Source organism: Ovis aries, chromosome X (genome assembly GCF_016772045.2).
Source record: "Ovis aries strain OAR_USU_Benz2616 breed Rambouillet chromosome X, ARS-UI_Ramb_v3.0, whole genome shotgun sequence".
Classification (NCBI taxonomy): domain Eukaryota; kingdom Metazoa; phylum Chordata; class Mammalia; order Artiodactyla; family Bovidae; genus Ovis; species Ovis aries.
In genome coordinates this window covers 8,717,656-8,741,774 of record NC_056080.1, presented here as the reverse complement: position 1 = coordinate 8,741,774, position 24,119 = coordinate 8,717,656, and the positions used below count along the sequence as shown (strand labels likewise).

The 24,119-nt window shown below is 40.7% G+C and overlaps 1 protein-coding gene across 6 annotated transcripts in view; it reads left to right on the top strand.

Annotated features, from left to right (window-relative positions):
• MID1 (midline 1) overlaps nucleotides 1–24,119 on the top strand; it is a 412,936-nt gene that overhangs the window by 134,740 nt on the left and 254,077 nt on the right. For 2 of the 6 annotated variants that reach the window (XM_060407574.1, XM_042242469.2), the window contains exon 1: nucleotides 16,867–17,049. The exons of 2 other annotated variants lie outside the window; for them this stretch is intronic. The gene's annotated coding sequence lies outside the window, so the exon portion shown is untranslated. Of the gene's footprint in view, nucleotides 1–15,716; nucleotides 15,985–16,866; nucleotides 17,050–24,119 lie in introns of those variants that run through there. 2 more of the 6 variants (XM_060407571.1, XM_060407575.1) reach the window with 2 other exon arrangements.

Below are 24,119 nucleotides of genomic sequence, written 5' to 3'. Positions count from 1 at the left end.
TTTTCAGTCTAGTCAGCTAAGATGAAAACTGAGCTGCCCAAAGAGAATTGGCAAAATAGTTTACTTGTTATAATTAAAAAGGGGAAATTTCTAAACCACAGTTGTTTTCAGTGCTAATATGAACAACCAAATGTTATTTCCAGTAGGTTTTTTAAATTTCTTCATTCTTGGCAAGTTGATACAGCTTTGTGCAGTTAGGAATCAGAAAGTTTTTCCTCAAGATAGAAATGTTCTTTGTGTTAAACACATCATGGTATAATTATCCTACACATTCACCGCATACATTCAACTGCTGAAACCCAAGTCCAGTAATTTTAAATTTGAGCATTTAGCTTTACACTTTTAATAAAGAAAAGTCATAGCAACTGTGTATACTTCTGGCAGAATATTTCATGTAGGCAATGTTATTTATTTATACAATTGGAAAATGACTTGATTGCAACCATGTTGAAAATCTCTGCCAAGGTATGAGCTTTTCTTACACTGGATTTTTCTTTAGGAGAATAGCTAGCTTCATTTTGTGATTGTATTTGGTTATGCTCAATGACACTATCTGGCTTCAGAGACATACTTGACAGATCTTGACACAGAAAAAAAAACCCCACAAATACAAGGATTTTGACTACAGATCCTTGCAATAAACAATCAATATCCATTGGAGCGCAATATTAAAGTTAGTGTATCACCTTGGTATTGGGCACACAAAAAAGTAAGTCATTAATAATTTCCAGATGTTTTACTTCTTTAAGCTGCTGCCGTATCTCCTCTACTTCCCCCTGGTTCTTCTTCTTTAAATGAAACAAGTTTAAATTCTGAGCTCCCCAGAGAAACTTTTCCAAATGCTCCCACATCCAATGTACCAATCATGAAATGGCATCATTGTGTATTTGGGAAGAGACAATAGGGGCCACAAGGGAGGCTGGGAAACTGGGGGAGGCCAGCGCCCTGTTCTGTCCACCTATGCATGCTAAAGGGGTATTTGGGCAGACTTTGGCCACTGCCTTTGTATATATGTCAAAGTCTTACACTAAGACTAAGATGCCTTTTGAATGGTCTCACCATTTTTGAACGTCTCTGCGGGTCCTATTTACCAGTCTTCAGATGCAGATGGAAATAAAATCTGAAATCTTTTCTGGCTAAGATGTAAGGACTAAGATGGGGATCACACTTCGGCACTAATGGGATTCACACTTTGTTAGAAAATAGCCCTGTTGCTCTAACCTTTGCTTGCATCAACAGCAGCTGCTTTAGAGTGAGTATTTGCTTTTCTTCTTGCCTGTGAGGTTATATGAATTTCTTTTTCCAGCTTGATGGTCTGCCTGTTCTGGGTTTTACATTTAAAAGAAAAAAAAAAAAAAACCAGTCTCCAGCACTGCATTCTTAATGGTTTGTATTCAGGCTTGCAAGCCACTCTTTAGTTGTCTAAAGAATGATGGTTTTTCTTTGTTTTTATAGTTTCAAAAAAGATTTTTGTAGACAGAATTTAAAAACTGCTAAAGTCTACAAATTTAGCTTCCCCACTGATGTGGAAAAGGACATTTCCATTTCATGTGTAGACTTCACATCTTCATAGAACAACAGTTATTTAGTAAAAAATATTGATTCTCCTTCAGTTCTGTCTATCCAAGGTGGATCTAGTTCTTTCCAGGGAATCTTCCTGACCCAGGGATCAAACCTGCATCTCTTGACATCTCCTACGCTGGCAGGTGAGTTCTTCACCATTAGTGCCACCTGGAAAGCACTTTCCCTAAGATAGTCTTTCCCTAAGATATCTCAAAGCTGCCTCCTTCATTCTTTGCTCTACTATGTAAGATTTTGCCCCTTAATCCATTATTTGAAACCCCGCTTTCCTAAATGCAAAAAACTTTAAAAAATGTTTCTTTTGACCCCCCCAATTTCTATACTCATATTTCCCACAGTCCATGAGATATAAAATATATTTAAAAGGAAGAAAATTATAACATGTGGTGTTTCAATACATCATAGGATAAATTTACCTTTCTACTACTTTACAATACAACTTGATTGAAGCATCAAGCTGGTCACTTTACCTAATCTGCATCCAAGAATCTATCTAAAAACTGCATGTTGTTAAGTGAAAAGATCTAGATTCATACTCACAGAGTAGAATTGTCATTGTCGTAGTTGTTTAGTTGCTAAGTTGTGTCTGACTCTTTTGCGACCCTATGGACTGTCGCCCGCCAGGCTCCTCTGTCCAGGGGATTTCCCAAGCAAGAACACTGGAGTGGGTTGCCATTCCTTCTCCAGGGGATCTTCCCAACCCAGGGATTGAACCTACGTCTCCTGCTCGCATCTCCTGCATTTTCAGGCAAATTCTTTACTGCTGTGCCACCTACGTAGGAAGACTTAAATTAGAGATTCTGTGATGTCAAGAAATTTATTTTGCCTCACAAAAACAGGCTGTGGCAGCACTAGAAAGTACAGTTCCTCAGAGTGTACAGGCAGATGCAAGACACAGCTCTGGGAAAAGACCAGCCACACCTATCAAAGCAGGACTACAGACAAGTGATGAGTCAAATGGGAGCCTCTGTGACTGAGTCATAGGGGCAGAGCTCCATGCTACACACTCCAGATTGCAATGCAGCTGCTTCTCAAAAGGGCAACTTTTTTTTTTTTTAGTTTATTTTTTTTAGAATATAATTGCTTTATAACATTGTGTTTCTGCTGTACAGCAATGTGAATAAGCTATATGTATGCATTATCCCCTCCCTCTCGAGCCTTCTTCCCACGCACTCCCATCTTGCCCCTCTAGGTTATGGCAGCAACGAGCTGAGTTCCCTGTGTTGCCCAGCAGCTCCCCGCTAGCTAGCTATTCACACAGGGTAGTGTGCATGTCAGTGCTGCCTCTCAGTTTGATCCATCCTCGCCTTCCCCCACTGTGTCCGCAAGTCTATTCTCTGTCTGCATCTCTATTCCTGCTCTGCAAATAGGTTCTTCAGTACCGTTTTCCTAGATTCCATATATATTTGTTAATATACAAATTTGTTTTTCTCTTTTGACTTACTTCACTCTGTATAACAGACTCTTGGTCCACCCACATCTCTGCAAATGGCTCAGTTTCATTCCTTTTTAAAAGGGCAACTGTTTGTGGATTGTCTAGGGATTTAGTTATTTAGTGACAATTAAAATTGGCAAGCCCAGATAGTGGAATAAAGGTGTTAGTAAAATGTGTTCTCGATAGGAAGTGTCAGTCCCCCATATTTGTGCAATCGCAGTATGACCTGTCATTTTAATCTGCTCTACAGCCATGCAGAAGGCCTCTTCCAGGTGCCAACATGGAGTCAGGGAGCGAAAAAACTTATGCTTCAACCCTCTTAGGTCTATTGACTGGGACTCTGCAAAATAAACTAACAATGGACAGATTAACAGGAGAAAAAAAAAGTTTATTAAATATGCATATGAGGGGCTCACAGAAACAAGGTAAAAACCCCGAAGAGTCTATCAGACCTAGATGACTTGTATGCTACTTTAACAAAGTGCTATAATTTGGTGGAGATGCGCCAAGACAATGGAAAAGGATTTCAGGATTCTAGGGACAATCATTGTGAGGAACACATGGAGGAAACTAATGGAGATGAGGATTATTTCAGTAAGATTTGTTTATGCAGATTTCACGACCATCACCTGTGATATATTATCTCCTCTTCTTGGCACCAGAGAGTGGAGGGGGTACATCTTCCCAGGGGAATGTAAGCCCTGCCTTTTAGGCAAATAGGGAAGGTTAGAGAGCTTTTCCTGTATCTGCTATTTCTCAATTGCCATTGACTGAAAATAATCATTATGCCAAAGTAGTATATTTGGGGATAACATATTCAGATCCTCTTCAATGGTTATACGATTGTACAGATGAATAGCTGGGACATTGTAGATGTTGATACCCTCACTATAAATGGTACCCCTTACCCTTTCTAAGTCACTTTTAGTACCTCACTATTAAATGTGCACATATTCTCTGCCAGAATTGTGTGCTTGTCAACATGTAGGTTGTGCAATTAATTGAGATCTATTTTTGAGAAATTATGATGAACCATTTTATTTCATTCACGAGTGAACACAGATCAGTGTTATGAGACTACCTTGTGTGTCTGTTTCCTTGGGATGGAGGCAGGATGTTGACATGTGACCAGTGTCTCCCCAGTAAATGGTCCCTCCAGACTGAGGCTAGAATTTCAACCTGTCCCACAGGGTCAGGGTTCGGTGGAAAACATGTTCTCTCCAACACTGTCCAACTTGTTAGAAAGATTTTATAAACCCACACATCTAGGTTTGCATCACAGCACTTAGGGGTAAAAAAAAACAACAGGGAAAATGCACATTAATACTTTGAAGTCTGTTTCTCTATAAACACTGTATTTTAAAGGATTACACCAGTGCTTCTCAAAAGGAGTAGGAGGAGGAAGGTGGTTCTGACCTCCAGGGGACATCTGGCAAAGTCTGGAGACATTTTTAGTTGTTACAACCGGAATGTGGGGGATGCTACTGGCATCCGGTAAGCAGAGCCATAGGACACCCCACAACAGAGAATAACCCAGCTCCAAATGTCAGTAGTGCCATGATGGAGTAAACCTGCTTTCCATCACCCTACAGCACAGATCAGAACACACTCACCCACACCCCACCTCCCAGCCATGGTTCCAAGAACAAACCGCCACCACAGGACCCCCGTGGACACCACATCGGATATTTAGAAAGAGACCAAAGCCTTCAATCAATTCAAAAGAGTCTTACATGCTTTTAAACAAACACACTGAATCATCAGTAAAGATATTTGCACTTTTTCTTTTTTATTAGACTCGAATTTCAAAGGGAATTTTTCATGGGAAAAAAACTCATCAGTGATCGGTGATCTGGGGCAGTCCTGTATAAGGCATCTCTCTCACTTTATTTTGAAAGCTCCTGCAAACTGTGACACGGCCGTCACCCCCCAATTCCCCAGCTCCAACTTCTGTAGGTTTCTTTCAGTGTTTCTGTGGGTTTTGTTTGGGTTTGTAATTTGGGTTTAGGGAACGTCCCCTGAGGGATTCTGGGATCCAGTCCTTTGACTGTTGATCCTCGGTTGGATCATTAAAGAACCATTAAGAGTTGGCTGTGGTGTCCCTTTGTAGAATAAAGTCAGGATTTCACCCGCTGAGTGTAGCCCGGTTAATCCATTGTTTCTATTTCTTGGAGGAAGTAGCAGATTTTTGTAACTGAAAAGCAAAACCACCTGGTAGATTTCTGAAGTGAATGGAGCCTCCAATCCCCCAATTCTTTTGAAAATGGGATAAATGGTACTGGGGAAAGGGGGCAGATGAGGGGGGGGGGTGTACCCAGCCCTCTGCTTCTTGAAACAGGAGTTAGTAACAAATGTAAAGGTCAATGAGAATTGTTCTAGTAATGACTTCCCCTCCAAAAAAACTTCTTTGGAAAAAAACACTTGAATCAGTTATGGGCAAAGGTCAGTCTCCTGTTTGTTCCAGGCTATGGATGGTGGTGGTTTAGTCACTAAATCATGTCTGACTCTTTGCAAGCCCATGGACTGTAGCCCAGCCAGGGTGTAGTTGGGTGAAATAGTTGCTAGAGACCTTTTAGAGCTGATGTTATTTTTCAGTACATCAATTGTCCTACCAACAAATCCTAATCTGGCTTTCTAGGCCCTCCCTCATCTAGAACAACACTGTCCAGTAGAAATAACATGCAAGTTGCCTGTGTAATTACAACTTTTCCTTCAGCAAAGTTAAAAATAAAAGAAAAACAGGTGAAATACAGTATACTACTATATTTTATTGAATACAATAGAGCCAAGTTATCATTTCAACATGTTATCAGTGTTTTTAAAGTTATTAACATGATGTTTTATATTCCTCTTCATGCAAAGTTTTTGAACGCTGGTGTGTATTTTTACATCTTCAGCACATCTCAGTCAGACTCTACATTTCAACTGTCCAGTTAGCCACATGGAGCTGATAACTATCATATTGGACAGCATACTCTAGCCCCTGTCTATCTCTCAGACTCCATCTATTTTTCCCACTTTCCCTTGTGAAATTCACATTCCAGCCTTGATATATTTCTTTCTGTTGTCCAAGGGTTGTTCTCTCTTATTTCTTGGTTTTTGTAGCAAGTCGCTCCCTGAAACATTCTTCATCATCCCTCATACACTACCTGCAAATTCCTACTTATTCTTCACCAAAGTTGATACTTCTGGGGGAAAAAATATTGGGGAGGAAAAACTCTTCTTCTACTCTCTTACAGACTTCCCAGGTGGCACTAGTGTTAAAGAACCCGCCTGCCAATGCAAGAGAAGAAAGAGATGCAGATTTGATCCCTGGGTCAGGAAGATCTCCTGGAGTAGGAAATGGCAACCCACTCCAGTATTCTTGCCTGGAAAATTCTATGGATAGAGGAGACTGGTGGGCTCCGGTCCATGAGGTCACAAAACAGTCAGACACAACTGAGCCCTACCCTCTTAGGTTTGTGATTGGGAGGACTGAAAATTTAAACTGACAAAAGACAGGTTAGAAGGATAACAAATGGAGTGTATACACATGCGCAGGGCACAGACACTGGAGATCTTGGTGATGAGCGATTCAAAGGAGTGCTTAAACTTGGAGTTACAGACCTAACTTAGTAGGGGAAATGGAGTAGGGAGTAAAGACTGTGGCAAGAACAAATAGGTCTCTTTTGGAAAGTCAAAAGGGTTTTTAGGGAAACAAATGGGAGATTTTCAAAGTTTATGATAATGTCTGCTTCTGCAAGGTTGGGAAACTCCCCCAGAGAGGCGATTTATGGTAGGTTTACTCTTGATCTGTCTCCTGGGAGTAGAAGCCATCCTGAAGAAAGAATTTATGGAAGTCTTCAATTCTCCTAAGTTTCTGCTTTTAGTCAAATAAGGGAAGCTCCAAGAAGACTTCTTTCTGTATCTGTTGAATCTCAAATGTCATCATCTTAAAATAATCTTTAGAACAACTTTGGAGTTCCATGTGGGTGCTCACAGAACCATAGAAGAGGTTGGGTTTTGTTACTCCATGCTCTAATGATACCTGTACTTCTCATTCCATAGTTCTCATTCACTGTATTATGTCCTCAAGTTGAATGTTTTTCTTCTCAAATAGACCCTAATCTCCAAAAAAGCAGAATCAACTCTGCATTTCCTATATGTTCATGTGAACTGACTCATCATCTAGGACAGTGGGCTGGAATATAGTAGACACGATCAATATTTGTTGAATAAATCAACCAAGTATAAATATTCTTGGAGGAAAGGAAAATATCTTTTTCTTCTATGCTTCTAAGTTTTCCACTGGGGCCTCTAAACAGGAGACATATTGACAAGTGAAAAGCATACATATTTATTTAATAAAAGTTTGACATGACAAGCCTTCATAAAGAAATGAAAACCCAAAGAGTAGTTAAACCTGAGTGTTTTTATGCTAGGTTTAATGAAGAGCTGCAAATGTTATTTCATGATAAAAACCAATGGAGTAACGATGTATGTTACCACATGGTTGATGCTCAAAAACAATTTCTGTAGTAAAATAAGCCACACACAGAAGACCACATATTGTATCACTTGACTTATAGGAAGTATCCAGAAAAGACAAATGCATAGTAACAGGAAGGAGTTGCCAGGGGCTATGGGGATAAACTATAAATAAGAACTGAGGTCTCTCTAGGGTGATGGAAATATTCTAAAACTGACTTTTGGTGATAGCTGCAGAACTTGATAAATTTACTTCAGACCATTTTAAATGGATGAATTTTATTATATGTAAACTGTGCTGTGCTTAAACTATACTTTAGTAAAGCTGTTAAAGATGTAAAAATAATAACATTTTTGAAAGACATGATGTAAAAGTGTATGTATATCTAGTATGAACTCAATTTGTTGAATTTTATCTTTTGCTATCTATCATTCAGCTATAAGTATGTGTGGCAAATTATTAGTGGTGGTTATCACTTCATTTTTTAAATTATAGGTGATTTTTATTAGACTTTTTTAATATCCCAAATTCCACATTTGAGCATTTACCACTTGAAGCAATTCACTTAAAAATTGAAAACCAAAAACTCTTTAGATGATGGATGATTGACTCTGGATGAATAACATCTTGCAAATGGGGATAAGGGTGGGAGGGGGTAGATGTGAGTGTGGTATGTGCATGCCTGCGATTCAAGTGATTAATGATCTACTTCCAAAAAGGAGGATCAGAGACTCTAGCTTCCAGAGACAAGATGAACTGTGTTTATTCAGGATGTTAATGATTTTGTCATTAAGCGTTGACAGTGGAACTCTTTTAGCTTCTAGAGAATCAGAGATGAGTTCATCCATGCATTCTTTTAGAGGAGTGACTTATCAAAGGATGAAGTAAGAGCTGCAGCTTGGAAGTATTTGAGATTGCAGTTGGAGTCAAGTAAAGGGAAATGACCACAACTGAATGCAAATATGACAAGTCTTACTAAAAGCTAATGATTATTAAATCAGTTCATGTGTTCAGTTCAAACTGCATTCTCCTTCTAGTGTCACACAAATGACTCTCCATTTTATCAGGATTGTTGGTAATCCAGCTTCATCCAACGCCCCAAATTTGACACTGACTATCATGGAAGAAAAGCTTATGACCAATCTAGAAAGCATATTAAAAAGCAGAGACATTACTTTGCCAACAAAAGTCCATCTAGTCGAAGTTATGGTTTTTCCAGTAGTCATGTACGGATGTGAGAGTTGGACTATAAAGAAAGCTGAGCACTGAAGAATTGATGCTTTTGAACTGTGGTGTTGGAGAAGACTCTTGAGAGTCCTATGGACTGCAAGGAGATCCAACCAATCTATTCTAAAGGAAATCAGTCCTGAATATTTACTGGAAGGACTGATGCTGAAGCAGAAACCCCAGTATTTTGGCCATCTGATGTGAAGAACTGACTCATTGGAAAAGACCCTCACACTGGGAAAGATTGAAGGCAGGAGGAGAAGGGGATGACAGAGGATGAGATGGTTGGATGGCATCACCGACTCAATGGACATGAGTTTGAGCAAGCTCTGGGAGATGGTGATGGACAGGGAGGCCTGGCGTGCTGCAGTCCATGAAGTCGCAAAGAGTCACACACGACTGAACGACTGAACTGAACTGAGCTGATCATGGGCAGAGAAGCCTGGCAGGCTACAGTCCATAGGGGTGCAAAGAGGCGGGGACATGATCAAAGTGACTTAGCACATACGCACTCATTGCTCTCTTACATTTGTTCTTGTATTGTGTGTAACATTTTAGTTAAACAGAGCTTTCAAGCTATTTGTTGTATGGAAAGTTAGCAATTTTGCTTCTAAAAATAAGTTCTCTTCATATATTTTAAAAACATTAATGTTCATGAAAAATGTCCTGACAGTTTATCATGGTGCCTTTCATGCACACCATAGTTTTTCTTTTTGATATCCTGGTCCCCATTGAACTGTAGCCTACTATTTCAGTGATTAAAATGTGAATTTATTATTACTGTTCTCCAGTGAAGTTGCTCAGTCATGTCCTATTCTTTGTGATCCCATGGACTGTAGCCTACCAGGCTCCTCCATCCATAAAATGTTCCAGGCAAGAGTACTAGAGTAGGTTGCCATTTCCTTCTCCAGGGGATCTTCCCAACCCAGGAATTGAACCCAGGTCTCCCACATTGCAGGCAGATGCTTTACCATCTGAGCCACCAGGGAAGCCTATTACTATTCTCACCAATGACTAACTTGGAGACAAATTACTGTAATGAGATATCTTATTTTTAAAAATAATTGTATTTTCTGTTCCTGGTACTTTTTTCTTATCACAAAAAAACGTTACTATTTTTACATCCCTTAAATACATTACATCAATTAAATGCTTACAGATACCCAAACAATCAGTGCTTTCAACAAGCAGAAAAAGGAAAAAGTGCTTGGCAGGGAGCATTTCTAATTAGCTTTCAATTATCTTGAAAAAAAATAGGTCAACTTTTCTGACAATCAACTCAAGTTATTATCCTCTGAGGTTCATTTTGAAATACCTTTTAATTTTTTATGAAAATTCATTCAAAGACTATTATAAACTCACTGTCTTAAAAAAGTGAAGTTGTTAATCCCATCACAGAAATATAACCAGTGTTCACATTTTGATGTAGCTTCTCTTAGAATGTTTTAATATAGAAACAAACATAAAATATAATTCATTTCTATACAACAGTTTATTCAACCTATATTTACTGAGTTTCAGCTATGTGCCAGTGTTATCTCTACTGGATGGCACCATATTGGCTATCCTAGCAACACAACATTCACTCTCATTTGAATATCTCTCCATGTCAATAAAGTTGGATCTGCTGTATCATCTTAATCACTGCATAATTATGACGGATTATACTTTCCAAAATGATGACAGCAACCTTTCCATCACTCCCTTCACTTTCTGAACCTTGTCATGCCCCATCAAGTGGTAGAATCTCCATCCTTTATTCTGAACTTGGGTGAGATTCTATAACTGCCTCAGTCTACCAAATGTGACACCATCTGATTTCCAAGAGAGATCATAAAAGGGGGTATGTTTCTGCCAAGCCCTCCAATGGGAAACTCACCCTTGGAATTCAGCCTGCCAAGCTCCTCTGTCCATGTGATTTCCCAGCCAAAAATACGGAATGGGTTGCCATTTCCTTTTCCAGGGGGTCTTCCTGACCCAGGGATTGAACCAAAATCTCTTGCATCTCCTGCATTGTCAGGTATATTCTTTACCACTGCGCCACCACAAAGAGCTTAATATAGGTATTGCTTGTCTGTATATCTCTGAACATAATGGTATGTATAGCATTATTTGTTCAATATTATTTCCCAAAAGTAGAGGTGCAGGTCAAATGATGTGCATATTTTAAGGGCTTTTGATACAATTTTGGGGCAGTTCACTTTTTACAGGCTCACAGATAGGTATGGTTTAGAAACAGTTAAAATAATTTGACAAAATCAGTTACTAGAAATTTGATAACTGAAAAGGAAAAATCATTGAGTATAGGAAAAAAACCCTGATAGTTCTAACAGAAAGAAGTTCTGGCTTTTATATTAAAATAATACATTCAAATATTTAAAATAAGAAGAAAAGTGACTCTGCAAACATGAATTTGAGGGTTAGAGTCTCTTCCTCAATCTAAGTATTTGTCATATACTATCCTCAGATGGACCCCAAATAGACATAGTATGTCATACTTCATAGTAAGATAAACTATGTTAGATGAATTTTAACTACTAGAACTTAAAAGATATCTCAAAGTTCAGAAGTTTCTAGAGCTCTCTGAAGACCAACTAATTCTAGTCTGAAGACCTTGTCTTGAGTAGGATTTTACCTCTGAGTCAGTATTGTCAGATGATCAGATGTAACGACTTGACTGGTTGTAGAGAATATACAGGAGCTTAAGAGTTATCCTGTGACCGTGGCTGGTAGAAGTATTAACTAGAAACGTTAAGTGGAGAAAAGTTTAAAGGCAGTGTTGTCTTGTTGAGTGCTGAAAACTTTTAAATGTCCTGGCTGTTCTAATATCACTTGTCTTTACTGATTATCTGTGTATGTATCTGTGTATTACCTATCACCTTCTATTACAATTGCATTAAAAATTAATCTTAGGTCAATATAGTAGTTTAGAGCTTACAAGGTGTTTCCATATTTGTTTCATTGTTTTATTTAATCTTCACAAAGGGGTCATCACTTTGTAGATGATGAAAATAATTCCAAGAAAGTTAAGTAACCAGAGACATCTAGGACTTGAACACAAGTATTCTGATCTCAGTTTAACATCTTTTAAAGTAGAAATCGGGACATCAACCCCATCTTCCTAAGACTGTCACTTGCATTATTCTAATAGTCATTCATCACACAGAGTGGGGGGTCAGCAATTTTTTTCCTGTAAAGGACCACATAGTAAACATTTTTGGCTTTGTGGGCAATTTTGTCCACTACTGCAAATACTCAGCTCTGCTGACATAGCAATGTAGGAAAGCAGCTAGGGACAATGTGCAATGAATGAGCATGGCTGCATTCTAGTAGCTCTTTATTTACAAAAAGAGGAAGAGGGCCTTTGGAGTCCTTAGGCCATACAGACGGTCCTCGACTTAACCTTTTTTTCGACTTTATGATAGCGCAGAAGTGATACAGATTCAGTAAAAACCGTACTTCGAATTTTGAACTTTGATCTTTTCCCTAGCAAGCAACATGCAGTCTGATCCTCTGCAGTGATGCTGGGTGGGACAGGACCCAGTCAGCCCCATGATCACAGGGTGAATGACTCTTACCCTTACAACCATTCTGGACCCAGACAACCATTCTGCTTTTCACTTTCAGAACATGTGTGCATGCTCAGTTGCTCAGTCATGTCCAGCTTTTTGTGACCCCCATGGACTGTGGCCTGCCAGGCTCTTCAGTCCATGGGTTTCTCCAGGCAAGAATACTGGAGTGGGTAGCCATTTCCTTCTCCAAGGAATCTTCCCGACCAAGGGATCGATCTTGGGTCTCCAACATCTCCTTCATTGGCAGGTGGAGTCTTTACTGCTGAGCCACCTGGGAAGCCCCACTTTCAGGACATTATTCAATAAATTACATGAGATATTTGATACTATATTACGAATATAGGCTTGGGCTTCCCTCATTGCTCAGTTGGTAAAGAATCTGCCTGCATTGCAGGAGACCCTGGTTCCATTCCTGGGTCAGGAAGATTTGCTGGACAAGTGATAGGCTACCCACTTCAGTAGTTTTGGTCTTCCCTAGTGGCTTAGCTGGTAAAGAATCCACCTGTAATGCTGGAGACTTGGGTTTGATCCCTGGGAAGGAAAATGCTACCCACTCCAGTATTCTGGCTTGGAGAATTCCATGGGCTGTATAGTCCATGGTATCACAGTCAGACACAACTGAGCAACTTTCATTTTACTTTCACTTTCAGACGTGGTGTTAGATGATTTTGCCCAACTGTAGGCTTAATAAGAGTCCTGAGCACATTTAATGGAGCCTAGGCTAAGCTGTGATGTTTGGCAGGTTAGGTATATTAAATGCATTTTCTACTAATGATATTTTCAACTTATACTGGATTTATCAGGATGTAACCCCATCACAAGCTGAGGAGAATCTGTAGTTTGCCAACCCCAGACAGAAAAGGATAAGTAAACACATAAACACACCGGAATCTCATGTCCATTTCTGCCCTTTCCACCCTACTCAGTTCCTTTCCCTATGAAAATCTGTTTTTATTGGATTCTGATTTATCCTTCCAGAGTTCCTTTTTTGGCAGATGTAGGCACAGTTGTAGACTTTTAGTCCTCCCACTGCCCCTTCCTTACTTCTTGCAGACTCAGGCCTCTCCAACACTTTGTTTTCATGATCTGGGCATTCGTTGATTAGTACTTAGAGATCTGACTTCCCTTTGGCAGTTGTTCACAACTTTGCTATGTACATGCTCTGGAATAATCAATCTATTGCTGGACATCTGTGTGCTTTCCATTATTTTGCCTGAACATTGTACTGGTGATTCTGTGGAATAGATGCCTAGAAGTGGTATGGCCAGATGGAAGGGTTCATGCATCTGTACCTTTATTACTTATTGCCCAATCCCCTCCATGTTTGTGGTAGTATTTTGTACTTCTACCAGCAATCTCGGAGATTATCTGTTTCCCCCTGGCCTCCCCAGTGGTATGCATGTGTGCGTGCTAAGTCCCTTCAGTAGTGTCCGACTCTTTGTGACCCTATGGACTGTAGCCTGCCAGGCTCCTCTGTTCATGGGATTCTCCAGGCAAGAATACTAAAGTGGGTTGCCATGCCCTCTTCCAGGGGATTTTCCTGACCCGGGGATCAAAACTGCATCTCTTACATCTCCTGAGTTGGCAGGCAGGTTCTTTACCAGTACTGCCACCTAGAAAGTGCCCCCCACCCCAGTGGTATACATGAGGTCAAACATTTGGATTTAGTCCAGTCTGTAGGCAAGAAGTGATGATCTTGATGTAGTTTTAATTTGCATTTCTTTTACTACAAATGAGAAAGAACATCTTTCCATTACATTTTAAAACCAATTATATGTCACCTCTGTTTCATAACCTTTTGGGAGGTAGGTTTTTCTCTTTTCAAAGTTTAGACATTTGTTCAGCATAAAGGACAGAGGCCCTCTGTCCCAGTTCTTCCTGTCTTTTGACTTGTCTTATGCTTTATTTTGGGCTTCCCTGGTGGCTTAGATGGTAAAGCGTCTGCCTGCAATGCAGGAGACCTGGGTTCAATCCCAGGGTTGGAAAGATCTCCTGGAGAAGGAGATGGCAACCCACTCCAGTACTCTTGCCTGGAAAATCCCATGGACGGAGGAGCCTGGTAGGCTGCAGTCCATGGGGTTGCAGAGAGTCAGACACGACTGAGCAACTTCACTTTCATGCTTTATTTTGCCATGCAGAAGTTTTTAATTTTTTAAAATAGTTTTATTCATTTATTTGTGGCAGTGCTGGGTCTTCATCGCTTGGTGTGGGCTTTTTCTCTAGTAGTGAGTGAGGGCTGTCCTCTAGTTGCGGTGTGCGGGTTTCTCATTGCTGTAGCGTCTCTTGTCTCTAGGGAGCACACGCTTCAGTAGTTGCACCCCACAGGCTCAGTAGTTGAGGCTCCCCAGCTCAAGGTCACAGGCTCAGTAGGTATGGTGCACTGGCTTAGTTGCTCCATGGCACGTGGGATCTTCCTGGATCAGGGATCAAACCTGTGTCTCCTGCACTGGCAGGGGGATTCTCTTTACCACTGAGCTATCAGGGAAGCCCAAGTTTTCTATCTTTATACAGAATGATCTACTGATCGTTCGTAGATAGAGAGATAAGCTAGAAAATGAGTATATGTAAAGGTGATACAGATAAAGATATAGATGAGATAGATAAAGATATAATATAGATATCTTCTGGGGTTTTTTATTGTCCTTGAGCCATACATCTGAAACTTAATTGGGTAAAAAGGATGGAGGTAATGAGAGTTGCAAAGATATTAGAACTTTTCTTCTCAAGTAAGTTTGTATTAGGTCAAATGAATTTACTGAATATTACTTTAAATGTTAAGACTAAGGATGTGTACTGGTCCAGGGAGCAACTGAAACATAGAATAGAGTGAATGGCCAAGGTTAGTTCAAGAGCATATATATCACTTGATAGGAAAATCTTTTACAATCAAGAAAAATGTAATATTAAGGGTATTGCAGTTGAGTCTTCATATAGACACTTGAAATATCTTTGCAGTTGTTTACATATAATTTCATTGTAAATCTCTTAAAGCACATGTAACAGAAAGACATCAGTGTCATTGTGGAAGTGTTTAATACTGATAGGAAACATAAAACGTTACTTTCGAAGGGTTACTATTTTACTGTCAGGTGATAAACTTTTAGAAGATTGAATTCTGCACTTTTGTTTGGTTTTGTCTGAATTCTCTCCCCTGTTCCTTCATATCTCAGTCCTCCTTTCATTACCCCAACAAAGGGGAATTAGAAAATTGAAGTGAAGGACAGAGAAAGTTACAGCATTGCTTTCAAACCCGGGTTCATTTTTGCTATTGAGATGGCATTGTCACCAAGCAGAGGCAGTTTTCTATCAAGAAAGGAGAAGGGAGAGGAGAAGCTGGACGGGGGCCTGGGGCAGGGGTTGCAAACAGACCTGTGATGTCACAGATTGCATTGTCTCCTGGGAAACTCATCCATCAAACCGTCACCTCTGATTCTGTGCAGGGTCACTACAGAAAGAGGCAGCCTGCCCCGGTTGGGGCATTCTGGAGTGTTAGTCTGTAGTAAAGCTGGTAGTGTGAAGCTGATTCATTTTGTTTCAAAGGCCCAAATGGCATGCTGCCGAGCAGAGGCACCCGCACAGCGCCTCCTTAGAAATAATGACTCCTAGGCAAACGGCTCTCATTGCGAAATGTAGAACTGTGCCATCTGCTTGTCTCCTCTTTGATTTATTCGTTTCGGGCTTTTAAATGATACAGTCGAAAGGTAAGTCGTCTTTCTCAAAACCCAAGGGGAAAGGGAGGAATTCGAGATTGATTATAGCATCTCTGAAATGTCTGTAAGATATTTGTCTTCGTTTGGAAGGAGGTTTGCGTTTGTAAGGTGTAAATATTGTTGTGAAGTACAAGGGTGAACCCAGTCCTTGGGAAGATGAGGCAAAGTTAAGAGCATACGAAAGATCATGCCTTACTACTTAGTACCTGACTTTTCATTAATATTTTGGAAACATGACTTTGGGTCAACACATTTATTTTTTTGGATTTTGGCTGGCACATGTCGATCCATGTTTTCCTATTTGCTATTCTGCCTTTTCTCGATGTTTTCAGTTGGTTTTCAGTTTGGGGGCACATGAAAAGCAAACAGCTGCTGTACATTGTCAAGGGCTTTGAAAGTGCTCCGGGCTACCCTGGTGGCTCAGACAGTGAAGAATCAGCCTGCAGGTTGATCGAACACTGCAGGTTCGATCAACACTCAGGGAAGATCCCCTGAAGAAGGGCATGGCTACCCACTCCAGTATTCTTGCCTGGGAAATCCTATCGACAGAAGAGCCTGGTGGCCTACAGTCCATGGGGTCGAAAAGAGTCAGACGCGCGACTGAGCGCGACTGAGAAGTCAGATGAAAAGTTTGGCGCTGAGCTGCCTCACCCATCCCTGAGCCTGGGGAGGGTACCAAAAGTGCAATGGCACATCCCCAACCTGGTCAGGGTTCAGTACTTGGTGTCCAGGTCCCTGGCCTCTCTGAGGATCCGCCTTGCAGGAATCCGGGCAGCAAACACCCTCTTTCACCCCCTCCCCTCCCACTTCCCAGGAGAGGCGCTTCTGCAGAAGTCATTTGGTGTGTGTGCCGGTTTTCCTTGTGAGGGGATTAGAAACTAGCAGAGTGCTTTGTGAGAAAGATCCTGGGAGGGCTGAGGAGAAACCAAACAGAGGGAAGGAAGACTTCAGCCGTCTTGGTCCCCTCAGTAAAGTGACTCTGAGAAACCCAGATGCCTGGCCTAGAGAAGCTGGGGATGGTTTTCTTTCGTCTATCATCTACTGCAGGAGAAACTGGTAAGGCGCTCTCTCTCTCTTTTTTTTTCTCCTACTGCTCCTAGGATGCTAACTGCTTTATTAAAGTGGCTGTGTTGGAAGAAAGGGAAATTGGTTAGCGATGCTGGGGGATATCTCGCTGCATTGTGTCTGGCTAGTGTGTGAGAAAGACGCTGTTTCTTGCACAAAGGGCTGGTAGCCAGAGCATAATGCCAGTTTTCCCAAATTTGATTAGCATCAGTTTTGAGCAACTGATTTAAACAAAACACACACAGACCCCGGACTCCGTATCTGAATGTACCTATTTATAGGGTAATCATATTTTAAAGCATTGATATAAAAATTTGATTCGTTTGAGGATACAACTGCATGGTGGTGGGAGAAAACTAGGCCTTCCTGGAAAATTCCAAAATTGTCAGTTTCCTATGAGGATGCCTCTTTCACCTGTTTTTCTGTAATGAGGACCGTGCAGACCCACACCACTGCTGATCAACCAGACACAGTAAGTTCTAGACAGTATGAGATAAAGGGAGAGTGGTCCCACTAAAAGGAGGAAAATGGAATTTTGAGTCCTTTGTGAAGAATTTCCATTTCCAATTGTTCCTCAGCCAGTGTTCTAATCGGAAAGTGAGGAAACTGCCTCAGAATCAGAAAGAATAGGTACCAAGGCTTCGTCAGCATGTTCAAGGGATCGGCTGGCTTATGCAGCCTTATTTGGCGATCGTTATTTCTTACTCCCTCATTCCATTCTGTTATTTTTAGAACTGATAAATATATTTATATATCCTTTTAGTATATCTTGGTAAACTTGAGGCTGAGTAGTTTAGAAGTAGATTACTTCAACTGGAGGCAATTTTCCCCTCAAGCAAACTACTACAGTCCTTCAAGTTGGTATAGGCTTGAAGAAGATATAAATGACAGACCACTGTCACTTTCTGTGACAGACAAGTCCAGAAACCTGTTCCCCACCCCCCGCCCATAGCTGAGAAACAAATTCCTCCAAACCCTGCTGCCCCTCCCCCACCATTCAGGAGGGAATAGACATCTTTGTTCTGGTTTTTTTGCCTGAGAAAGTTTGGGTGCTGCCTCATGGCAGTTTTTCCCCTTCTCATTAAAACAAAACTAAAAATTTACAAACTAGGCAAAATTCTGCAAAACTGATGTTTAGTTTCTAAACTTCACATATACCAAATCCTAGGATCCTTCCAGCTGAATCTGTACAACATGAAAATGATACTCAAGTAAAATGATTCAACAGCAGCTAACTACCCAGTCCTGCAACTTTAACCTCAATTGAGATTGGGCCCCTAGAGTTTTTTCCCCTTAATTTTGTAGTCATAAGATGACCTGGTTATTAGAATATTCCAAAATTGAAAATGTGTGACATTTATTTCATTAACAGCAATCAGGTTTTTTTAAGTCTATAACTATTTAAATAAAGTTTCTTCACATGCATATTAATATGAATGCCTGAAAAATACAGGCTCTTTGTTTAAAAGGAGCTAATTATTTGATTGAAATATACTTTGCAAAACAAAACAAAACAAAACCATGAAAGTCAATTCCCTTTCAATTTCAGTTTTCATTCCTTTTCAACTGAAAATGCTAATTCAACGAAATAGTTTTGTCTTTGCCTAGGAATTATTTACGGAATGAAGGCAGTTAATTTGGGGGCTCTGGGTGTGAGATAACAGTTAATCAATTTATCTGTGGGCTGTGAGGATGCCTGGGAGGGTTTTAGGTTTGATCAATGTTATTTACTATTCTCTGCTGCATGCTCATTGCAGTTTCAAAGACTATTTAGCTTCATGATATTTGAGCCTGAGAGCATCAAGTATATTAGAATTGATTTTCTTTCCAGTTTGATCTTTTAAAATACTTTTGCTGGTCATTTTTCACTACCACCTTATGCATTTTTCATTCATCTGGCCTATATTTATTGAGTGTCTTGTGTCACTAGTGTGACCCACATTTGCTGTGAGAGATAAAAACTGTGTTTTGCTGGGGCTCCCTGCAGAGGTGACCATGGCTAACCGGGAAGAGACCAACTTTCACTGTTCTAACAATTGTTTGCTTGTTCACATGGTTCAGTTGCAAATGTGGTTTCAGCAACCATAGAAAATTCTCCTTCTGAATTATTGATACCTTAAAATATATGACTGGCTACTTAGAATCTGGGAGTTGAATTAACCAATGGTTCTTTCACACTGAGCAAGAACCACTGTGTGTCCTTCTCATCGCTGGGTATTTGAAGAATTCAGAAGTCAAATTTCTCATGAATTAATCTGGCCACGGTGTAGGTTGGGAAAATATGGACCAGAATATTTTTACCAGCTTACTCTTTGCAGTTTATAAATGACTGTTAATTTTCATTTTTCATCTTGACTTACTCGCTTTTTTCCCTCTTACATGGCTTTTGTTAAATGTTTTTGTTCAATGATGTCTCACAATAATGTACATAGTTTACAATAAATCAGTAGGAAAAGGGCATCATGGGAAAGAAAGGAACCTTTCTTGAATCTATCCTGTAGCAGACACTGCCCTGGAGACTTCACAAGCATGGTATCATTTAGTCTTCTCAACAGTGCTGCAAAATAGGTATTAGTATACCCATTTTAAATATGAAAATGCTGAGGCCTAAGAATTTAAGAGTGAAATCATCTTGTGTGACTACTAACATAGCAAACCCAGATCTGTTTCCTGCTCCACAAGGCACTTTTTAGCCACATCTATGTCGCTTTCTTTTTCTGTGTTACAAAAATATATTTATTTATTTATTTGGCTGTGCTAGGTCTTGGTTGAAGCATGCAGGATCTTTAGTTGTGACATGTGAACTCTTAGTTGTGGCTTACAGAATCTAGTTTCCTGACCAGGGATCAAACTCGGGCCCCTAGCATTGGGAGCAAGGAGTCGTAGCCACTACCAGGGAAGTCCCCATATTGCTTTCTTAACACCCATGTCTTTCTCCCCAAATCCTGGATCAACTGATCATTCCCTATAGCTTATCTTAATGCTTCCAGAGAATCTCCCTTGACAGTTACACCCTGTTTCCTGACCTCCTTTATGAGCTGACAACCGACCTATGTAAGTACAGATTCAACACATGCTATATGTACTTATCTGTAAAAACTGCTTTTGAAACATCAAAGTAGAAGCAACATATGAAACTGTAGAAGGCAGCATATTAGATTTGCTTGGATAGGGGAAATGAGAAGTCAGTTTGGTTTGGGTTTTGGCCATGCCTGCCTTGGTTTTCACCATTTATCTAATAGGGGTCCCAGTTTGTAGGCAGGCTGGTAAGTGTGTCTTCTCTGTGAACATGTAGGTTTCCATCCCCACTGGGCCCCACTTTCAGCCTCCTGAAGAGAAGCTAAGGAAAGGACAGAGTTATAAAAACCTAGGGAATGCATTCCTTGCCCCCTTTGGAAGCAATAAGTTGGAAGACAGGGAACAGTGGTGTGTTATGAATAAACGAAACTTCTACATATAACGGTGCATTAAAAAAAAAAAAAGTCGCTCAGTCGTGTCCGACTCTTTGTGACCCCATAGACTGTAGCCTACCAGGCTCCTCCCTCCATGGGATTCTCCAGGCAAGAATACTGGAGTGGGTTGCCCTTTCCTTCTCCAGGGGATCTTCCCAACCCAGGGATCAAACTCAGATCTCCAGCATTCCAAGCAGATGCTTTAACCTCTGAGCCACCAGGGAAGCATGAGCCACCATGGTGCATTAGTCTGGTGCATTCATAGTATAGTCATTGATTGACCTCAATACATTTATTTAGTCAGCACTATCTGTCCCACTGCTTTGTGTATTGGTTTTCTATCACTGCTGGAACAAATGGCCACAAATCTAGGGTCTTAAAACAACACAAATTAATATTCTTACAGTCCTGGAGAGCTGAAGCCTGCCGTGATCTAAAGCCAAGGCTCCAACAGGGCTTCATTCCTTCTTAAATGATTTTTCTAAGGGACAAGCTGAGTCTTGCTTTTCCTCACTTCTTGAGGTCACTGGCATTCCTTGGCTTGTGGCCTACACCCCTCTGACCTGTATGTTTATCATCACATCTCCTTCTCTGACTTTGACTCCCTTGCCTCCTGGTTTCCCTTTAAAAAAGACCTTTGTGATTACATTGGACCCACCTGGCTCATCTGAGGATATTTTCCATCCCAACAGCTTCAATCACATATGCAGAGCCTTTTGGCCATGTAACATAATAGAGTCCTGGGTTTGGGGAATCAGAAGACAGACAGCACCGGAGAGTCACTCTTCTGATTTCCCCATCCTTTTGAATATTTCTTTATAGCTACATGACATTTACTTGTGTTCTTTCTTTAATATTTATTTTATTTATTTATTTGGCTGTGCCGAGTCTTAGTGGCAGCATGTGGGATCTTTAGTTGGGGCATGTGAACTCTTAGTTGCAGCATGTGGGATCTAGTTCCCTGCCCAAGGATTAAATCCAGGCCCCCTGCTTTGGGAGGATGGAGTGTCAGCCAATGGACTGCCAGGGAAGTCCCTATTCTGTGATCTTGTAGGTCAGGGGGAGCCACAGACGACTTTCATGTGGAGAGGTGAGATAATCCGGTGTCCCTGTTAGGAGGCTTATGGAGAGAGTCCTGTGGAAATGGAGCCACAACTAAGATGCCACCTAGAATGCAGGAAGAGAGAGGTTGAGAACATGAATTGTGATAGAGTCTGTAGCAGAGGGGAGGGGGAAGAATTTGAGAGAGAAGAAGAGTGTTGACAGGATAGCTGAGAGGAAAGAGTCTGTAACTTGGATGACTTGGGCGGGTGATGGGAAGCCACAGAGGATGGGTGTTGCTGAGCAGATGTAGGTACACTGGGCTGGGCACTGGGAGTACAGTGATGGCTGGAAATACCTCTTTGCTCATGTAGCTCAAAGTCCCGTTAGGAAGATAGCAGCGGTAGTCGTAACAAGAACTCATGTTTCCTGAATGCTTTATCTCATCCCAAGCATCTTACATTTACTCTCCATAGCAACTCTCTTTGGTATCATTATCATCCCATTTTTCAGATGAAGAAACTGACTCCTAGAGAGATTATATGATCTGCCCAAGTGTGAGCAATTGGCAAGGGGAAAGAAGGAACTTAAGTAGTCTGGCTTCAGGGCCCATGGTTTTAATTATAACACTCCACGGCCTCACTTAACAACTAATGATGATTTTCTAGGCTGTTTAGTATGAGAAGTCTCTGCAGATTTCCATGGCAGGGCCATAGTAATAGCAGTGACTGCTATGGAGGAGAACTCTGAATTTTTTGAGGCAGTTTCCTGCAGATGCCTGGCCATCAGGAGGATATGATATGTGATAAAATGAAACATTGGTCTGGAGCACTGAACTGGGCATAAGGGCAAAATTAGAGAAAGATCTTGTTTCCTTGCTCTCTATGAATTTATATCCATGTGGAGAAAACCATATTGCAATCATAAAAAAAACCAATACATATCACAGACGAAGTGTTTCCAAAGTCCTCTAGATAAATCTGACATGAGGATATAATCTTTTTCTAAAAGGAAATGGGAAAGAACAAGGCGATGAGAAGGTCAACATGGTCCAATGTAGGGGTGTTCTAAGCAGAAGTGAGTTGATGACTCCATGTGCTGTGCGCTTTCTGTCCATTCTTCCATTTAATTCTTACTACAGTCTGCCTGCCAGTGCAGGGAACATAAGATACATGGGTTCGATCCCTGGGTCTATCCCCTGGAGGAAGGAATGGCAACCCACTCCAGTATTCTTGCCTGGGAAATCCCATGGACAGAGGAGCCTGTCGGGCTACAGTCCATAGGGTCCCACAGAATCAGACACAACTGAAACAACTTAGCACACATGCACAGTGTTATAAAATCATCTGTCTTGTGGATGGGGAAATTGAGGCAGAGGGCAGTTAAACTGAGGAACTTGCTTGAGGTCACGAAGTGATGATCAGTGGAGTAACATTTGAACCACACAGTCTCATTTCTCTCCCTGCTAGTGTGTATTTAAAGCCTACGGGTTCAGTATTCTTGTTGTTTAGTTGCTAAGTCATGTCCGAGTCTTTGCAACCCCATGGACTGCAGCATGCCAGGCTTCCCTGTCTTTCACTATCTTCCAGAGTTTGCTCAAATTCATGTCTACCGAGTCAGTGATGCCATCCAACCATCTCATCCTTTGTTGCCCCCTTCTCCTCTTGCCCTTGATCTTTCCCAGCATCAGGGTCTTTTCCAATGAGTCAGTTCTTTGCATCAAGTGGCCAAAGTACTGGAGCTTCAGCTTCAGCATCACTCCTTCCAATGAATATTAGGCACATTTTGGGATCGATATTCTTATTTTTCAAAATAATCTGTAGCTTGCTTTAATGAAAGAGGATTTTGAAGCCCATTTGTTGAAAGGGTAATGCACTGCAATTGTATAATTGGCTTCAAAGTGAGAATTCTAAAGAACAGGAGATTTACCCAATAGTTTGCTAGCCAGTCACTGAGAGATTTACATTCAATGTGACATCTGTTCAGGCTTATACTCTGCTTACATACGTGTTGGCAAAACACTCTCTGTGAACCTTCCAAATGTTCTAACCCCACATTGACTTCTCCTAGCACTCCTGACAAGAAGGGGACCGAGTTAGAATGATCATCCCAGAGTACCTGACCCTGCATTCAATGCTTAGAGTAGGTCACGATTAGTTTTAATAGTAAATAATACATAATTGCTGACAGGTGCCTTTGGGCTTTGGGATATAACACCGAAAATAATGTTTCAGTGAAATATTGCCTACAGGAAGATGTCATCATGCAAAGTTAATAGCACTGCTTAACGGTGAGAACTCAGTATCATATCAAAAGGGAAAGTTGGTTCAGATTTTTTTCATCCACCTTTAGGGAATCAAACATCTCCTGGTGTGTCTTATATTTTTGAGACTAATGAAAAAAGAAGCTAAAAATCCATAGTTGCAACCTAAATAAATATGGTTATCAGTATGCCAATAAGATCTGCAAAGCCTGAATTCTCATTGAAAAATTATTGCGTTCAATGAATTTCCATTAAGAGTTCAGAGATCCTCAGGTTACACTAATTCTGAGATCCTCAGGTCACAG